Genomic DNA, 17,716 nt, shown 5'->3' on the forward strand with positions numbered 1-17,716 from the left:
TCTTTTCTGTCATACATAGCTGAATCTACATGCCAGTGGTACAATTTAAACATACAGCAAGCTGATTAATAAGTATGGAGGGTACTGTTGTTTTTATTTTATTTTTTTCCATTCTTTTATTTATGCTAGGCAAACCTAATTGGCTAATTGTATACCTTTAAATTTACCATTTAATATGTTTTTCGTGTACTTTCTGGAATACCTGAAGTTTTTTTCTCTCCTTTTCTTAAGGTGCCCAACAGCACTTTTATTCTTGCTGTAAACACAGAGGTCAGTCAGGGGTTAAAGTGGGATTTGCAAGAGCTGGTGCAGCATGGGGAAATGACTCACTTAGAAATGAGTCACAAAGTCATTTGTACTGTGAGCTCCAGTAGGTTTGTTTCCTTTGTGGACAGACTGTGATCAGCTGACAAATGCTGCTGCTGCTGGGCACGAGGTACTGCCCTTTCTAGATTTACTCCACCATATTTTCCAATATACAGTACTGTGCAAAAGTTTCAAAACATGTGCAAACATACATGGCGTTTTTACAATTTGAAAGCTTGAAAGTCAATATTTGACCTTTATTCTTCATCACATCCTGAACTCTATCAAGAGAGCTTTCTTGTAATGTCTGTAATAAGTCTTTATGAATAGTTCTCCAGGCTTCGTGAAGGACATTCAAAGCTTTTCTTTGGATGTTGGCTGCCTTTTTGTTTTGTGTTGTGTCAAGATCATCCCACACTATTTGATGCCAGGAATAAAAAAGCAGAGAAAAATCTTTGTATAATCATTTGCAGCCAACAGGGGGGGGGGGGACCAAAAAAACCCAAGGATGAAGGTTGCATCTAAGAATGTACATCCCTTACTCCACAGAAAAATAGAGGGACTTGACACCTTTAGACCAGACCTTGTTATGAAGCATGGAATTAGGACCCAAATGGAGGACGTAGAAACAGTCAAGAGTAAACTGAAAGTGCACCTTTAATGCAGGTGGATTGAAGTCCAAAAATACAGAGCCCATAAGGGAAACCACAAAGACTCTAATAAATTTCCAATAAACAGCCAGAAAACACACAAGTGGCAAACACTGAGGGGAAGAGAGCACTACTTAAACACATTGGGGTAAGTAGGAGACAGCAGAGGTCAGTCAGGGGTTGATACGAATTAATGACAGTGAGACAAGAGGAGATGTAAAATTAAATGTGAAACATGGTCGAAAAATGACTACCAAAATAAAAAAAAGGAAATGAGAAACAAGTGAACAGGGAATAGCAGACACAAGAATAAAGTAAATCTAATGGAATTAACAGAAAACAGTGAAGGAAAAAATAAAACTAAGAACTTTTAAATTATAACAAGAAATAAAGGCTCCAAAATACTCAAAAAACATAAAGACCAATAAACAAAGATTTAAATCTCTTAAGTAAAAAACAAACAACCAGGATCACAACACTACATCACTGCTATCCTATACTGAGGGATCTTCAAGGAATAGTGGCACTATTTCCTGGAGACTTGGCTGGTCACTAGGCACTAATTTCATACTTGCTGATCTCTAATCTGATTCGCAGTTACCATAGCAGTATACCATGGTAAAAAGTGCTAGCCATTAAATTAATTGTGACAGCAACTTTATTGACATTTGCATGCACAAATGCATGACAGGGATAAGAAGGACAAAGGATGTGTGATTGCAGATCGTGTGTGTGTGTGTGTCAGGGAGGCATTATGTTCTGATTTGTTGAGTGATAATCTTCATGGCATTAGTTGGAAGTAATTCCAGTCTGCAGCACATAAAAGATTACCTCGCTTGACATTATAATGTGTTAAACTGCCAATTAGATTTAATTACTCATTAACTGAAGGTGCTGGAATGTATCGCTCCAGCACTCTTTAACCCCAGCTCATAGTCCCCTTTAGGTAGCCGTACCTGTCACTATGAACACGCTTATCCACAATTTGAGGCACTGTAATAATGTATTATGGCGTCATTTAAAAGTACTGTTCATTAATTGTCACTTATCACGTGTAGCATTCAGGCCGTGTGCATTTTGCAAAAGTAGACATCCATAAGATCCTCCTAAAGTAAAATTAAGGTTCAGTAAAAGAAAAAGAAAAAAAAGAAAAAGAAAGCATAGATATGTTTTTTTGTTTTTTTAAATTTATATCAAGCATCTTTTTTTTTCTTGACGTGTCACCCAACAAATAACACAAACAAGGACATGTTCTTAAAGATGACAGTTAATCTTGTGAGGGGATTTGTATTTGAGAGAATATTTCCCAGCAGACACTTCCTTTTCTTCCTGTGGGTATCTGGTGATTGACAGTGAGCATGTAAGCAGTTATATGGAAACACTCCAACTAGGGCACAATGAAATAATGATCAAACAGAAACTTCTCAACAAATCAGCTATTCATTTTCACTGGTATAGATTATCTTGATCAATTGAAGTTGGTTTTCCATACTGCTGAGGGATGAATGGCAGGAAATGGGTTTTTATGAAAAGCAGGAAATGAGGCCTCACATCTCCAACGCAGTGCCGAATGTAAAGAAGAGGAGCAATCTTCTCCATTAATGGAGTTTTGGATCTGATGTATGGGAGCAGATTCTGACAAACTTTATTTAAAACCAGGGAAGACATCATGATGAGTGAGTGTTTTATTCCAATAAATCAAACGTATTTGGAATTATATAAGCACTTTGAGCTGTCTTTTGATCTCAAGTTAAGAAAAAGTTCAAGAACTAATTGAACTAAATAACTTCAGTGGATTTTATGAAAACCTAAAATGATTATAGTTTCCCTTCTTCTTGACCTTAAATTCAAATGATTTTTTTAATCATTCAAGACTTTCATCATTGACAAATTTAGGTTTGGCCTCACTCTGTTGCAGCTACATTGATCCAACAAGAAGCCATAAAAATAGTTTTCTTTGAAACTAAGATTAAATTTCCATATTCACTGACCTGTACCTTTTATAAGACTGTGAGACAAATGTCTGGAATAACTTCCTGCAGGTATAAGTGAGGCAGCGGGAACAAGAAGTTGATACATGAATCTTCGTTTACGTTCACATATGGCAGACATATAGCAATGTCAGCATTCAGTCGTGTCTTTCGGTCAACGTGATGGATGTTGCATTGGTTTTCTCTCCAGCAACTCCCCATGGAACCATTCATCTGTTTAGCTCAGGGGTGTCCAACTCCAGGCCTCAAGGGCCGGTGTCCTGCAAGTTTTAAATGTGTCCTTGATCCAACACAGCCGATTTAAATGGCTAAATGACCTCCTCAATGTGTCTTGAAGTTCTCCAAAGGCCTGGTAATTAACTAATCATTTGATTCAGGTGTGTTGACCCAGGGTGACATCTAAAACCTGCAGGGCACCGGCCATTGAGGCCTGGAGTTGGACACACCTGGTTTAGCTGAATGCTCCAATGTTACTTGCTAAGTGTGTACATTTGTCCTTTGTCTGTTGCTAGGCCAACCGAAAGAGGGAAATGGACTGCTAGCCACTTATCTATAGCCTGAAAAAAGATATTAATCTAATTAATTTATATTAATTTGCAACTGGTGAACGCTAGACTAACAGATACATAGCAAAGACAACAGATGCAGTTTTATCACTGAGGGCTAAAGTGGGATTTAATGCTTCCATGTTAAATCTACGCTGTAGTTACATTGCGAACACAAATGTGAAACCATTACATCCTAACTAACACTAATGTGCACCACATCAACCCAGCCTGAAACAACTAGGATTTACCAATTCTGTCATTTCCTTGTGACCATTTCCAGTTGCTTTTTTTGACACAGTGTTTTGACTATTCAGATGCTCCACTGCCACCTGGTGTTTTGGCAGTGCAATTGCAGCACAATGCTGGCAAGTATAAATGCTGGCAATGGGGTCAGCAGGGCATGTAGGCTACATTGTGGCCATTACATAGATCCAACTCAGAAGTATAACTAAAGCTTACGTCATAGATAATGATCCTAATATTAGAGAAATTGCCTTTTTCTTTATCTGAGTGTCTTACAATGATTTCCAAGAATTGGCATGGCAACACACACACACACACACACACACACACACACAGGTAAATGTACTTTTAGTTGCTGGGTTTGTGTATCCTCCTGGGTTTACGTGGTTTCGCATGCAAACACAAACAAAAAAAACAAACACTTTTTTACCGTGTATTACTGCAGCATTTCTTTTCACTCTCTGAAGTCCTTCCTGCTACCTGAAGGCTTAGTATGCTCGGATTTCGAAGTATTATGAACGTAACAAAAAGCTTTAGATTTTGTCAAAAAAGGAAAACATTATCCCTGACTGATCATTTCACATGCAAAGTCGCACTCTTTAAGTAAACGGTGACTGTGAAATACAACATTTCTTTATGACTTCAGGATGTTAGCAGTTCAGAGCAGACTGCTGAAAAATGGCTTGAAAGCATTGGCTGGTGTACATTAGTCCAATTGGCTGTGATTGTGTCAATATTTCATGCATGTTCAGTTGTCTGAAATAGGAAACATAAATAAGAACAGCTTTTTTGGGAATTCAGCTGTATTGAAATACATTGTATGTGAGTGGAGAGTAGATGAGATGCAAACAGATGGAAACTTCAGTCAGATTAGTCGTGCACTGTGCTAGATTTTAAGAGTTTTCTATTATTCAGAGGAAATTGCCACCAAACTAAAATAATCCACCTGTCTTAGCAGCCAAAATGGAACATTTGAAGTTGCTAGCAATAGGTGAGACAATATAAATAGCTGTCTCCATCTGGATTTAGTCAAGACAGCAATCATTTTTTATATTTGAGGCATATCAAAGTAGCCACTAGAAGAGCATCATGTGAGTCTGTTTTATGATGATGTAGATAAGTAATGAAGGAACAACAGGGATCATAGGTGAGGCGTTTAAGGCAGTTCAGGACGAGTGTTTTCTGTGGGAGAGAAATGACTGTTTGACCTGGACTGCACAACAAATATGTAGTTGCCTGAAAGGGCAAAGAAAAAAGCCAAGTCCATAAAAGGGACATTTTGAAGGTAGAAGAATAAGCCTTTTTTCTTGATAAATGGATGCTTTTTCAAAAATGTTACCGCACTCCCCAATAAGGCATGGTTTTGTATTATAGAGTCTCTTTTATCATTCCAGGTCATCAGAGGCATGGGCTGTAAAGAATATGAACCCTACACATCACAAGGTCTCAAGTCTGAGATCAGAACGACGTATGTAAGACAATGCCCGTCCTGTTCTTCTGTTTCACAGTCCGCCTAATCTCCACCCCTGCAGGCTATGCTTCTTGTTGGGAAGTCATAGGATTCCTCTGACTGCAGCACCAGCAGGATAAATACGCAAAGAAAAAAAGAAAACCTGGAAAGACAAGTGAGAATTCTTCAAATGTGTAAACGATTTTCACAAGTTCATAAGTGATTGGTGCGCAGTGGATTGAAGTCATCACAAATAGATACACGCAAACACAAACATATGACTTCTTTGCCCTTTTTTGATGTTTTACTCTGGCATCTTTCTGTTGCTCAAAATAAATAGCTACAGGCTAAAAAGATCTGGTCAAGGGAGTGTGTATGCTGCAGGCAAAACACACACACACACACACACACACACACACACACACACACACACACATGCAAACGCATGTCTTTTTACTTCCTGCAGAACAAATCAAATTCATGTGAAGAAGCAGAAAAGAGGAAAAAATGCAAATCCTTGAAAGGATGAGAAGCTGACATCTAATCGCACACATTGAGACATGAATTATTGGTGCATGTCCATATTTATGCAGGTAATAATAGAAAAAGTGTTAATATTTTCACTCAACTTACAGCGTAAAGTGCCTGCATCACCGTTCAGTGACTTTATTTTAATCAGAAACAGACAGTGCGGTTCGTTCAGTATGTGTCGAATTAACAGTACTGGCAGATTCCCAGGAAGTACATTACGTGAAGACACCTTCAACGCTATCCCTCATTACCTCACCTTTCCTCTGTCTGACAGTCTATAATATGGTTGGATGTCCTACATTTAGGATAGCGAGGGGAGCATTTCTATTCAAGAGGCCACATGAAATCTCCGGGTGAAATATGGTCTTTTAATGCATTTAATTGTATGATCTTTTTAATGCGTAGTATACAAGCAAATAATAATGTACTTTACTAAAGTACTACTTGTCCTTCTGATAATAAAAAGTGCCAATGAGACCTCAAGACAAGGCTTCCATTTCTGTTAATCAGTTTTGGCCAGTAGAGGGCAAAAAAAAGCACATGCTAAAGACAATAAGCTTTTTTTCCAGATTAAGTGGCATCGCCAACTGGTTTTGTACTCTTAAGTTTCATTTTACCCGCGTCCATGTTAGTGTTTTGAAGCCAGAAGTGAATGTATTTGGGAAGAGGGTGGAGTGCTAAGTTATTCTACAAAAGGCACCAACAGCAAACACACCATGGAAAGCTCCAGATCAGTGACATTAATTAGCTGAGCTGAGACCAAACAGACAGCGATCTACTTGAGCTGTATGAATTATTAAAAAAATAAATAAAAAAATCAGTACTTATTTTGACAGGGAAAGCTATCCACAGAGGCCAAAAACATTTTTGTACCATACTGTAAACATGTTTGTTTCTACTGCAAGATTGGACATTTTAACATGGGAGTTTATGAGCACTGACTCACTTTTGGATCCAGTAGCAACTTATCCAACTGTAAACTGACGCCAGTACAGAAGCAAAAAGAACTGCAGTTTCTCTAAATCCCAAACTGCCACTCTGAAAGGAAATGATAACCTGTAAATTGTCATGGCTGTGTGAAAGCAGGCAGAAATAGTGGACCTAAAAGCAGGACCCAGGGAGGCAAACATAAACTCAGAAACACTCAGCTTTATTGCTGGATTGCAGAACAAACAGAAAACTTGCTAAAGTGAGAACACAAATAAACTAAACAGGCAAGCAAGCTGGCAGACACTAAATACGAGAGGTGAACAGGACCAAGAGGAAACAGCTGGGAGACACGGCTGACACTGATTACACAGACGAGACGGAGGAGCACGCAGAACTGAATACACTGACATAAGACACAGACCTTCAAAGTAAAACAGGAAACTAAACACACAAGCAGAGAGACAGACAGAACTGACTAAACAGGAACAGCAACCTTCCGATTACAAGGCGAACTCCCAACTCTTGAGCCACGATCACTAGCAGATCTTAACAAAACTATGATTTTATGCTGTTTTTTGCACACTGATGGTAAAGTCTGAACTAGATTTATGGTTTTCACATAACAGGTGAGATTACCTGATTGAGTTTCCTGCCCGGGGACCATAAACAGCAAGTGCTGTAATAATCTGTTTTACAGGATAAAAACCAAAAAACTAATTAAATATTAACTCTGGTCCGTCCTTACACGGGGACATGAAGGTCAGTCAGTGCAGAGAGCTTCAAGAACTTTGTGTTTTTGCAAATGCACTTAAAGAAACTTCCCAATGCTTTGATGAAGTCCACACAACCCCAGGAGAGAAAGACCAAGAGATAAGTTCATTAGGAGTTCCCAGTCTCAGAAATCAATAATTAATGAAACCTTAGATTTAAGGCCCACATCAATGTCTCTCAGAGTTCAAGCACCAGGCGCATCAACATTAGGCCTTTTATGACCAACTAGTGCAAAGAAACCACTACTGAGGAAAGCCAGTAAAAAGAAGAAGATAACTGGATCCACAAAACACAAGAAATGCACATAAGACCAATGAAAATGGGGTCTTTGGTTCTTGGCTGTGAAGGAGGAACTGTTATGGTGTGTGTGTGTGTGTGTGGGGGGGGTGACACTGTTGGATATTTACACAGACTTTCAAGGCAATACTTAACCAGCATGTCTACCACAGCATCCTCCACAGAAACTCCATCCCATCTGGCCTGGAGCTTGGTGGGGCTATCGTTTCTTTTTCAGCAGAAAAAAGAGCCAAAACATACCCCGAGGCTCTGTGAGGGCTGTTTGAATCACATGAAATGGTCTCCACAACCAAGTGAGATGTTTTGGGATTAGTTTGACTGGAGAGTGAAGGAAAAGCAGCCAACAACTGCTGAGCACATGTAGGAACTGCTTTAGGAGAGGAGGCTATTTAACAAAAAAAAAAAAGAAGCTATAAAAAAAGTTTAAAAAATTCAGAATAAGAAGGCATGTTTGAACCATTGACTAATCATATACTTTAAAGCTGTAGTAAGCATATTTATTTGACCATTTCATACGTTATGAACTTTTTCAGGTTGCTGAAAACCATCCTTCATTTCAAACTGTGTTTCTGGCCACCTGAGTGATAGATGCCAATGTTCACTTTCCCCTAAATAATTCCTCAGCTGATTCATTTTTCTCTTTCTTCATGAGCTACTCGCCTGCAGTTACATGCTAGGCAGGTAGCATACCATATGTTTAACCAAGATTAATGGGTAAAAACTCCTGCATCCATGCACTGCTAATTGTGTCAGCACTGGTACAAAATATTAGAAAGAGGCACACCTGAATGAATCTGACATTTCGAATAATTCCCACAGACTTTGAAACGTTTTAAGTGGAGAAAGAGTGGAGACCAATGAGGAAGGTGTTCCAGCGATCATCATAGGGAATGGGCAATAAAAAGAATGAGCTTGGTGAGCAGGTACAGACCTGGAGGGAGTGCCTTGTAATATGATATGTTTTTAGACAAACTTGATTGGTAAGAAAAATTGCAGAGAGATTGAGGAAATTGTGATTGAGAAGTGGTATCATTCCCAACGTGTAACATGCAGACGATTTATAATGCCTGTAGGTGTCTCAGAGTAAAGCAAAAAGTATTATTAAACGCTCTGGGTTCTGAACTGACTCCAATATAAACCTGCTCATGGCGGTAAGAGATGCTTAGAGCAAAGGCTTCAACTGTCCATTCCAACACAAACTGATGAACGTATCACTGGTAACTCAAGGATAAAATAGCTTCATGTTGTGGCCATCACATAGTGTTTTCCAAAGTGATTTCGAATCTCCAATTGAACAGATTTAACGTACATAAGGTTGGTTTTCATTTCACACGTAAAACACATTTATAGATTGATTCCAACCGGCTCTCATACCCAACATGTAAAATACAGACAACTTGTCACAATCGTTGGTATTTTACGCGTCAGGATGAGAACGTGTTTGTAATCACGGAGATGTTACTGAGAAGGAACTGCTACCAGTTTGAATGCATGAATATTACTCGCCAAAGGAATTCTTTATCACTTGAGATGCCTTCAAATAGCTTTGACTGTAGTGAATACCTATGATTTTTAAATAGGTATGAAAATTAACCTTCTGCACTATTTACTTGGCAAGCAGTTAAAACTTTATCTAAAGTCTTTTTTTTTAGCTCCGCTGCCACAAAAGCAAGTACAGAAAATATGTTCTTATTGTGTTATGTGTTGCATTTACATTTCCATCCCTCCATTCATTTGCTGCAAACAAATGGAATGAGCTATAGAAAACTATGAAGCCATATTATTTATATTATATAATTATTATTATTTTTATTTTTAAATCTAAACTCACCAAAAATACCTCTGATCAGAGACAGACGAGAGAGAAATGATGGGAAAGGTCAAATATTGTTTGTACATGTTCACTCAGATACAATATAGTTTATTTAAATATTGAGCAATATATCGAGAAACAGGCGATGGGCTAAACGTGCGGCAGTGTTGATGGGTGGTGATATCAGTGGTTGATGATTTATCAGAGAGGTTGCCAGTAGCTTGTAAATCAAGGCGGTGTTTTTGCTTGTCTTTCCATTAATTCATAATTCATCATAATCATGAGATTTATAACAAACTGAATCTGTGTCATTATAGTTTTATGTCATCCATGGATATAACTGACAGCTGCATATGGGTTCATTGGCACCTTCATTGCTTGATCATCACAAAAAAAGAAAAAGCAGACAATGCATTTCTAAGTCACATGATTCAATTCCATGTTTGATTTTCAGCTCATATACAGCTGATTATCATAGCAAGCTTGGGCATCTCTAAGGAGACAACAGGATGATTGGACTACAGCAAAGACAGGCCAGCCTACTAAAATATGGACCTGATTCAGTATTGCACACCTGATAATAAGGCACAGGCTAATGTGTAGGATAAAGGTGGAGTTCTTAGTGGTTTTTAGCTTCTTACTCTGCTACTTTCTGATTTGCTTCTTTGAGTTAAGTAACCTGCCACAGACCTACAGTTGTAATTTCAAAGCAGAAGAACTGCGGGCTTGCATGTGGTCTCCCAAGATAAAAGTCAGGGGCTGGCATTTATTTTTAAATCTTCAGAGAGGAAAATTCTCCTTTCTGCCACCCCCTGAATTAAAATAATCCACTTTTTCCTTCACCGCAACTTGAACAGAGGGTCTCGATGATACTTGACCACATGACGCACTACCAGATTTTTTTTCCTCCCCTCTGAGACACAGCTGTTTCAAGTCAGTGTATTACAGTGCATATGAAAGGAAGGCGATTAAAGCGTCAACATCTCTGCTTTTCCCACTGACATCCCAAATGAGAAACATATTTCAGCTGTTTTTTTTTTTTACTTTCTGCTGATTGCATTTAAATGGATTCCATGAAGCAAGGGGAAAAAAGAAAAGATTCAAATTTGGTTTTTTTGGAGTGCTTTGTCGCATGATGCAGGTTATTTGATTTCACACACACACACACACAGGGCCCATATTGAGCATATGTTTGATTTTATGAAAACTTCTCCCTGCAAACATTATTGCATCAGGGTTTATGGACTTTATAAGGCAAACACTGCTGTCATTTCTGAGCACATTCTCTGGTTTATGTAATTTCTAATGCTATTGTAATGCTGAGCTTACGGTTGACTCTTATTGAAGAACCCATCTATCTCAAGGTTTCTTGATGACATCTTAAACTCTGGACAGAAGTGGAAAAAAAGAGAAGGACGGGGAACGATTGAGACACAAAGTGAAAATAAAGAACAGTGAATCAGAGTGTCTGAGTACATAATAGAAGTTAAGAAAGGTAACAAGAGAGAGGCTGGCAGGGAGAGGGATGAAATTGAGAAGTAGGAGCTGTAGAAAAAGAGGCTCAGTGAGACTCACTTCATCATGTTCAGTGTGTGAGTGACCTTCACGTTTCTACACACATTTGTTCACCCGCAATTGTTATTCTCGCACCGGGCAACATGGAGAGAGAACGATTTAAAGCAGCGTAGGTGTTCTGGAGGACTGATCCCACACCCACATGCTGTCAGACATTTGATCAATGAGGTGACCATGGTTGATCAGATCAGTTTATTTAACCCAAGAGCAACACTCACATGTGCAAGAAAAAAAAAAAAGCCAGTGTTGAAGCTGCTGTCTGAGCGTGACAATGAAAAATACAGTTTGGAAGGTTTTAACATTTAGCCTGACAAAGACATAAAAACTGCCAGAGCTGTAGATTTATAACTGGAAGTCCAGACACATTTAAAGCACAACAAATAAGAACTTGGACCTGACTTTTGAAGAACTCAATGCTAAATGTATTCCTGCTTTTTTTTAAACAGTAGAGGCAAAGTTGAAGCTGAAATAAATCTGTAATCAGTGAAATGGTTCTGTAAAGTTTTTTATTAGTCATTGTTCTCATTGTCCCTGTTCTTGTTAGCCAGTTACTGTTTGCTGTGGATCTTTGCCTCTGCTTCTGACGCCTACATTGGAGAGACTAAACAGCCACTTTATAAACACAAGGCACGACATAGAAGGGCCACCTTGACGGGACAAGACTCGGCTTTCCATCTGCATTTAAAGGACAAAGATCACTTTTTTGAGGATGCCAATGTTCACATTTTGGACAGAGAAGACAGATGGTTTGAAAGAGTGAAAGAAGCCATCTATGTCCACTGTGAACGACCTTCTTTAAACAGAGGCGTCTGCCATCTATAATCCAGTTTTGAGATCCATTCCCAGATTCCTTAATGCCCACTCAGATCCTGGGCCATTTGACCTCAGTAAATCACATGATAGGGTGGGGCTAGGTTTCACAGTGGGTGATTAGGTAGAAGATCAATAGGGGGGGCATGAAAACTCTTGGGGGGACACTGCCATAGGGCTTAAAATCTGGGACCCTCCACCAGTTGCTCTTAGAACTGAAGAAGCTTCTCAGATGAGAGGTGAAAAGTTTTCAAGAAACTTGAACAAGTCCAGACACTTTTCTTTTCAAGTCCACTTTAAATAGGCCAAAAGAATTTCAGATTTGTTGCAGAGTCAATACAAAGACTTATACTTGGTGTTTGAATTCAGATTTTAGCAACAAAAAAAAAAAAACAGGAAAAAAAAGGTTCACTTCATGTTTGAGATTTTAGGCCTACTTTTAGAGGACTTTAAAGACTCTACCACAGTGGTGTCCAAACCCAAACTTCGAGTGCCGGTGTCCTGCAGGTTTTAGATGTGTCCTTGATCCATCACAGCTGATTTTAAATGGCTAAACGACCTCCTCAACATGTCTTGAAGTTCTCCAGAGGCCTTGCAATGAATTAATCATTTGATTCAGGTGTGTAGCTCCAGGGTGAGATCTAAAACCTGCAGGACACCGGCCCTCGAGGCCTGGAGTTGGCCAAGCCTGCTCTACCTAGTCTATTGACTTTACATCTGTCTTGGAGGTGCACTTGAGGGCTAAATTTATTTCAGCCAACCCTGAAAAAGGCTCTAAACTTAATTTAAACTTGGTTTTTTTTTGTCAATTCAATGCAATTCAATTTTATTTATACAGCGTCAAATCACAACAACAGTCGCCTCAAGTCACTTTATATTATAAAGGTAAACCCTACGATAATACATCAAAATGTTTACATTTTAACAAAGGGTGCCACAAAATCCTCACATTTAATTTTGATCCTGTTTTGGAGACCTTAGACGAGACCTATACAAACAGACACAAACACTGGATTTGAAAAAAGCCTTAGCCAAACTTCAGACTTGGCCTGGACTTGTCCTCGTGGACCTACTCACAATGACCTGGAACTTGCTTTGAAAATGAAGACTTGCTTTAAGGAGAGTTTACTCACACTTCTTTCAGTGGACTCGAGGCTTGATTAAAACTTGTCCTGGCTGACTTGACACTTGCCGTGACTTGGCTCGCAGGGATTTCAGACTTAGGTTGACCCCATATCTGACACATCCCATTTCAATCAAAGGAGCCATGGTCAAGTTTCAGTTATTGAAATGGACTCTCAGTTACTCCAGACTGACTGTGTAAAAGTGGAGATTTCAGTGGGATTTTACTCTACTTTACATGACTCCAACGTGCCCATGCTCTCAAACGTGTTTTGTTGTTACACTTCAGAGCCTGATTATTGGCTTGGTAAAAGGTTTAGCATATTTTCTGACTGGTTATGTTGGTTTTTCAATTTCACTTTCCAGCTCATTGCCTTTGTTTACTTCACTGTTACATTTACCAAATCCCCATATTCCCTCAGCTACTTCTTTTGATTCTTTTGTTCTGTTGTTGATTTGCTAGTTTTTGTCGTCACTGCTTGTGGTTTTCCCATATTATGGCTAACACTGTAGTCTTCATCCACACCCACTGACTGGGAAAGTAAATAAAAAATACAAAGCTGAAGTGGGTACACAGTTTCTCAAAGGATGCTTTTGGGTTTAACTGTTTCCTTTTGGTTGTGTTCTCTTTAGCCTTGGAAATTAGCAGGCTGTCGCTAACTGATCCAGTCATTTAGAGAAGTTTACCAAAGGTGTATGTTCCACAGTGACTGAGCAGGAAATAGCTTTGCTGTCTTGTCTTAAAATACACCCCTTTAAACCTCAAGACCACACAGCCTGTGTTATTACAGCTCATATCCTCCACCTATAACACCAACACTCCCACCACACGTTGCTGACTCTACAGAATGAGCCAGACCAGCCTAATCTAAACGTCTGGTGTCTTTGATGTAAAGCAGCCTCTGCTGGGTTAAACACAAAGCTGTGTGTACTTTGTTTTACCACCGACAGAAGTTTACACTAATTCAGTAGCTGCAATTTGTACTATACTTCTTTATCAATGGCAAACACAAGTTTACATGTTGGAGGTATCTTCTAATTTCTAGCAGTCCTATGTGTTAGATATCATTATTATTATTATTATTAACTCTACAGCTAAAAACATGCTAAACACGAAAGGTATCACACAAACGTCAACTTGCACGGCTGTAAGGAGATCCATGACGGTGGTCCCAGCCAGTTTCTCTGTTAAGTTTGGGTCAGACTTAAAAAAATATATTTAAAAAAGAGGTTTTTTAGGACCAGCTGACTGTATCTAAGAGATGGATGTGCCCCTTGAAATTACTGCCTTCTGGAATCATTTGGATAGTTTTAATGCACTTTAGGCACTGTCAGGTTGATTTGGAACCAAGTAAAGAGGTTATGGTATGTTATCAACTAATATTAGTGCACAGTAACATTGTTTCAAGTGGCAGACTCTAAAAGACATGTTGGAAAGGCTGTATCAATTAAAAATCCATATTAGTTGTTTGAAAATTGTTAAAAATTAAAATACTAAAATCAATCAATAAAAATTGTACCTGCCAACTACTGCCACCTGTGTTGGTTCACCTGTCAGTCAAAGCACCCATACCTCTAGCTTTAAGGGTAATCAGGACAACTCTTCATAGACACAAAACCATTTTAATACTGATAAGACTGCTACCGTGATTTTAATTGTTGTTATTGTTGGGAACAGCTTCAAGTGAATGGTCATAAAGTTGCCAATAAACAGTCTGCTGACCTGAACCGATAATTCTCTCACAATATTTGAAAAAGTCACACAAATTGGATGGTCTTGCAGTAACACTGTTGCAGCTGTCTATTACGTATTCTGTCACTTCATCCTGTCTAGCAAAGCAGAGCAATTTGACATCAGACTTGTGCTAAAACAAGCAACGGAAATATACCCAAAATCTATGCAGCGCATCTGCTGTAAACATGCAGGTGACACATGTTGACACTGAGGAAAAATAAATAAGTATGTAAGTATTGATGTGTCTGCTGCAGTCTGTTGCTTTTGCATGTGTGCGAACGTGATGGATTTTTTTCTTTTTTTAAATTTTGCTAGAAGAAATAAAATCCTCCTTCCTCTACTTCATGCTGTTCAATCTCTCCGTCACCTATTTGCAGTGTGCATAGTCTTATTTCACATCCCACATTCAGTTATTATTCCGCATGATTAAAGGGCAGAAATGAAAAGCATGTTACATAAAATAAGCCCTGCAGAAATGGGCATTTAAAAGGAGCTGGATTTAAAAATCTGTTAAATTTATTCTATTCTGCTCATAAGTTTGGAAATGCCAAACACATTCAACCCCCTCTTTACACTATGGCATCTCATGCAATTAAGAGACTACAATTAAATTTGTCATTTTTGACTCTGCTAATTGTTGCCACAGCTGGGGGCTTACCTGTTTGTAGGTGTGAAGCAAGAAAAGGTCTGCTGGGCGCACAGCAAATTCTGCATGCTAAAACACCACTAATGCAAAGTGACACTTTAAATAGTTCTTTTCAGCTCCATTAATGCATGAAGCCCCTGAGATATTGTTTGAGACCTTCCAATAATTTGGATCAACTGAGTTTTCACCCTCGCCTGCATCTTCCCTACCAGAGATAACGTCTTTCCTTTCATGGATGCAACATTTGAAATGTTGTTGCTGTCACAGCTGTTTTGGATGTCACCCGGTGTCACTATTTAGTTGAGTTCCAGGCAGGAAAGGGTACTGGCAATAAGAGCAGAGCAATCTGACAGCTTTCAAGATCTTTTCCATATACATCTCTCTACTGCAGAGCCCAGAATAAACTGATTAATCTTTTCTACACCTCTCCGGGGATGTATTGTTTTGAAATATCTCTTCGTTCAGTGCTTGTGTGTGTGTCAGTAAAGAGGCCCTGTGCAGCAGCGTGTTTGTTTATGAGCAAACACTGCCTCTCATAAAGGTTTGTGACATGAGTTTAACACAAGGAGGGATGGCTGTTTGCGCCTGCCAGGCACTAACCTAAGTGACTGTTAACACGCCTTGTTGCAAAGTCAATCAAACAACTCCAGGAGACAAAAACCAAGACCATGAAGAGATGTACAGTGGCAACCATGTCTCAAAAAAAAGTAAGACACCCACAAAGACATACAAACAACTGCACATCTATTATAAGGCAATACACAACTCAATCAGAAATTACAAGAAATGAATGTGAAACAATCACAAAAGGATGCATAACTGCTCGTATGTCAGTAAGGTGTTCCTGTAGAGCTCTGTCTTGCTTCTCACGAAGGATTGTGACACAAATTTAATACAAGAAGGAATGACTGTTTGGCCCTGACCCAGGGACCTGAGGTTATGTTGGCACGACTGTTAAAATGTCTTATTGTAGAGTAAATTAAATAAATTCGAGAGGCATAAAATATAGAGACTCCAGAGAGACAGTGTTTTGTCAAATCATCTTACACTGTCAGATCAGCATACGTGCATCACAAAGTGACACCTATATTTGTTGCGAGATGAACAGTTACCCTAGTGGTAACCTTAACCTTAACCTTAACCACTAATCGGTAAAAGGAAAAATGTTCTTATATTAAAATAAACATCATTTACTCAGCATTACTCACGATAAACTGACAACTCCTACGCACGTGAATTAACACAGTGTCTTGTACTCTGATATTAAAACAACAGTACAGCTAGTGAGCAGGAAGTACCCACAAAGATAAGCAACACAACAAGAAAGAAAGACAAAGAAAAGCAAACGATGAAAACAAAGAGAACCAAATGAAATACAGACAAAAAATAACCACAAACTAACAAAAACAATATAAAAACTAACTAAACTGACTCCTAAAAGAGACAAAAACCTCCAGAAAGTCATTTTAAAATTTCCACAAAGGCAAAAAAATACCCTCAAAGAAATCCTAAGCAAGAACATAATATGGTGCAAAACAACCTGGAAGGAATGTTAAACGACCACAGACACATAATTACGACAAGTTTACATAAAATGACCAAAAGAAGTCAAAAATCCTAGAGCCAAAAAAAAAAATGACTGAAAGTAAGGGGCCACAAAAAGACACCCAAAGAGCCCTGAACACAAAAAGACATTTAAGGACTACAAAGAGATGTCAAACTCCAAAAACCTGCAAAACAAAATTCAGAAATGAAAACAACAACAACAACAACAGAGACATGCAAAACATCCACGGGGATGTAAAACGAGTATTAAGACACACAAAACAACTGACAGAAATAAAAATAGAACCATGGGGGTGTAAAGCAACTACAAAGAACCACAAAACAACCAAAAGGAGACTTAAATTGACCGCAAAGACCCACAAATCACAGACAAAGACAGGAAAAAAAATAAAACAACGACTGCAAAGTCAGAAAGTTTACTCTGGGTGTCTGATTCTCTGCAGGAGGGAGAGTCTTTAAGTGTCTGTCTGGGGGCCTATTGTCTCATAACCTCTGCACAGTTAAACAGGAAGCAGACAAAGTGAGTGTCATTAATCCCACGTGAATGCACGCGAGAGCAGCGAGCAGGCCTCGAGCTCTCACCTCGCTGCTCTCTCTGCTAGCTTTTTAATTCCACTCTTGGGATGCCACCTTCCCCATCTCACCCCTCCTCCATCCCCTCCTTTGGTCCATGTGATTAGGAACTTGCACAAGTCCCTAGTTCTCCTTGCTCTCTCTCTTCATTCTCTTACA

The sequence above is a fragment of the Simochromis diagramma genome, unplaced genomic scaffold (genome assembly GCF_900408965.1).
Source record: "Simochromis diagramma unplaced genomic scaffold, fSimDia1.1 OVJJ01000602.1, whole genome shotgun sequence".
NCBI classification, from domain to species: domain Eukaryota; kingdom Metazoa; phylum Chordata; class Actinopteri; order Cichliformes; family Cichlidae; genus Simochromis; species Simochromis diagramma.